Source organism: Anastrepha obliqua, chromosome 4 (assembly GCF_027943255.1).
Source record: "Anastrepha obliqua isolate idAnaObli1 chromosome 4, idAnaObli1_1.0, whole genome shotgun sequence".
In the NCBI taxonomy this organism is placed as follows: Eukaryota; Metazoa; Arthropoda; class Insecta; order Diptera; family Tephritidae; genus Anastrepha; species Anastrepha obliqua.
Genome location: NC_072895.1, coordinates 18,420,201 through 18,423,038, shown reverse-complemented (window position 1 = coordinate 18,423,038; position 2,838 = coordinate 18,420,201). Strand labels below are relative to the sequence as shown.

The 2,838-nt window shown below is 37.8% G+C and overlaps 2 pseudogenes; both read left to right on the top strand.

Moving 5' to 3' along the window:
- The first annotated feature begins 381 nt into the window (after positions 1-381).
- On the top strand, positions 382-565 carry LOC129246536 (U2 spliceosomal RNA; annotated as a pseudogene).
- A 242-nt stretch (positions 566-807) lies between these two features.
- Positions 808-993, top strand: LOC129246651 (U2 spliceosomal RNA; annotated as a pseudogene).
- The last annotated feature ends 1,845 nt before the right edge of the window (positions 994-2,838 follow it).

The following is a 2,838-nucleotide window of genomic DNA, read 5'->3' as shown; positions in this document are numbered from 1 at the left end:
TGCTGTCTTGCGAGACTAAGAATAAGGCATCTTATATATATATATAATTGGCGCGTACACCCTTTTTGAAGTGAAAACTTCTTTAGAATCGTTGGGAGTGATTTGAGGAAAAGTGAAACGAAAAAAGCGATCAACTTGGCTACGAAGCGTTATATTAAATGTTGATATAAACGTAGCGACGAACTAAATAAAAATAACTTTTATTTTTTCTTGTGATTCGAACCAAGGATTTTGGATCGGAAGCTCACATTGCTAGTCGCTCGGCTACCGCGCCATGCTGTCGTCGCTGGCCTAAAAGTTATTTAGTTACGAAGCGTTATATTATATGTTGATATAAATAATTTTTGTGAGCGTGTAATTCTCAAAAGGTTTATTAGGTTTATTATTTAAAATGTATTGACTAGGTAGTGTGGTTATCAGCTTAACATCTGATAGATCCTCCATCGGAGGACAACAAATGTTAAACTGATTTTTGAAAATGGGCGGAGTGTTTTAGGGGCTTGCTCCTTCTCTGCCACGGGTTGACCCGGTATTGCAGTACCGCCGGGATTTCGGCTTTGAATAAATACAAGAAAAAATATACTAATACATTATTTAGCTTTGGTGGGAAGAGCCATAAATTTTTATATGAATACATGTAGACGAAAATGGAATTTTTTTTTTTGAAATTTGCATTGTAGGACATTTCTGATTATTTATTGAAAACAGTTTTTTGGTTTAGATACTGAAAGTCAGTTTAAGTGAATCGGTATAAATATTTCGTACATTAATTTTTGTGAGCGTGTAATTCTCAAAAGGTTTATTAGAAAATCTATTGAAGTAGGTAGTGTGGTATCTGTTCCTATCAGCTTAACATCTGATAGATCCTCCATCGGAGGACAACAAATGCTAAACTGATTTTTGGAAATGGGCGGAGTGTTTTAGGGGCTTGCTCCGCCTCTGCCACGGGTTGACCCGGTATTGCAGTACCGCCGGGATTTCGGCCTTGAATAAATACAAGAAAAAATATACTAATACATTTAGCTTTAGTGGGAAGAGACATAAATTTTTATATGAATACAAGGAGACGAAAATGGAAGAAATTTGTAAGTCTGTTTCTTCGGTCCGTTTGGGTATTTTTTTTTACAACATCGAAACCAAAGCATTTGTATCATATTTTATCTATCATAAGCCACTCGTATCATTTGTTGAAATTGAAAACATTGAGGATGAATAATGATAAAATGAAGAAAATAAAATATGAACTTTATAGCAATATTATAATGAACCTATAATTATCCCGCTCCTAATGCTGCTTTCGTCTTATTCTCTCTCAGTTTGTTTTACGGAAGGTTTCACTTCTATCAAGTCTAACCGTTAGACTGGTATTTTTTTTTTGTTTGGCCGAGCTCCTCCTCCTATTTTTGGTATGCATCTTGATGTTGTTCCACTAATGGAGGGACCTACAGTTTCAAGCCGACTCCGAACGGCAGATATTTTTTATGAGGAGCTTTTTCATGGCAGAAATACACTCGGAGGTTTTCCATTGCCTGCCGAGTGGCGACCGCTATTAGAAAAAACTTTTTTTTTTCTTAATTTTTTGATCTTTTACCGAGATTCGAACCGACATTGAGTCTCTGAATTCCGAATGGTAGTCACGCACCAACCCATTCGGCCATGGCGGCCGCATCTTATCGCTCACTTTTTTCTTACGCCTGCGATATATCAGACTGAGATATTACCGACGTGATGGATTTTATCAGTACGACGAAGCGGTTAACCTAACCGTAAGTGATGATCTTTCGCTGTTTTGTCATAATAATCCTTGCCGCCTCTGCACTTGTACTGTTTTTCTATCTTTCCTCTCACCCAACATTTTTCACCCATAGTTGAGCGGTTTAAACTGCTTGATTCTGTTTAGCATGAGTAGTATTATTATTTTTTTTTTTTTGTTTTTTCATTAGTTTCTCAGACTTTTCAAGCTGCAATGGAACTTTTTTCGATAATTTCCCTTATACACTAATCGATTAAAATGATTCAGTAGAAAATTATATCCCACATTTACCAACGCACATACACACACTCACACACACACATGCATACTTTCACTTGCTCTGGACCGCTCGTTAAATCATTGGAAGCAGAACTTTACAACTTCCTTTCATGTCCAACTCAGTGTAGTAGTTACACGTGTTCCCGCACGCAGTGAAAGGAAAAACAAATCACAACCAGGCAGCTACAGTACCGAGCTCTTAGCTGCAGGTGCACTAAGCTACACCCAAGCACACTTATGGTTGTTGTTGTTACTGCTGCTAATTATGGGTTCATAATTGGATATGTGCCCGAAGGTTTTTGCTGCCATTCAACGAACCAAGCCCGTTTTATCTGCTTTGCATATTTGCTCGCCGGTTGTTTGTTTATCTGCATGTAGGTATGTTTGTATTCGCCCCGCATGCATCCGTGTCCATGTCACACATTGTGGGTGGCTCTATAAGCTTGCGCGCTAATTATTTCAACTCATCACAAAGTCGCTAATTAAACGTATTTATATGCTGTTTAAATTCTGTCCAAGCGATGATGTGCGGTTACATCGCTAAACTCAATTCACCCACATCGATGCAGATGCGAAAGTGTGAATGTGTGAGTTTGTTTGTTTATTTGTTTACATGTTCATGAACAAAATCGCAATTTATTCAATATCATTGGACGTCAATATGATTGATTTTGTTTGATGAACGCGATCTGGTTATTAGGCAAATATCCACAAGGCTCAAACAAGAGAATTAACAGCAGCAACGTATATGTATGGACTGGGGATGTCTATCCCGGGATTTGCGGACTTGAGTATTATAAAGTTCC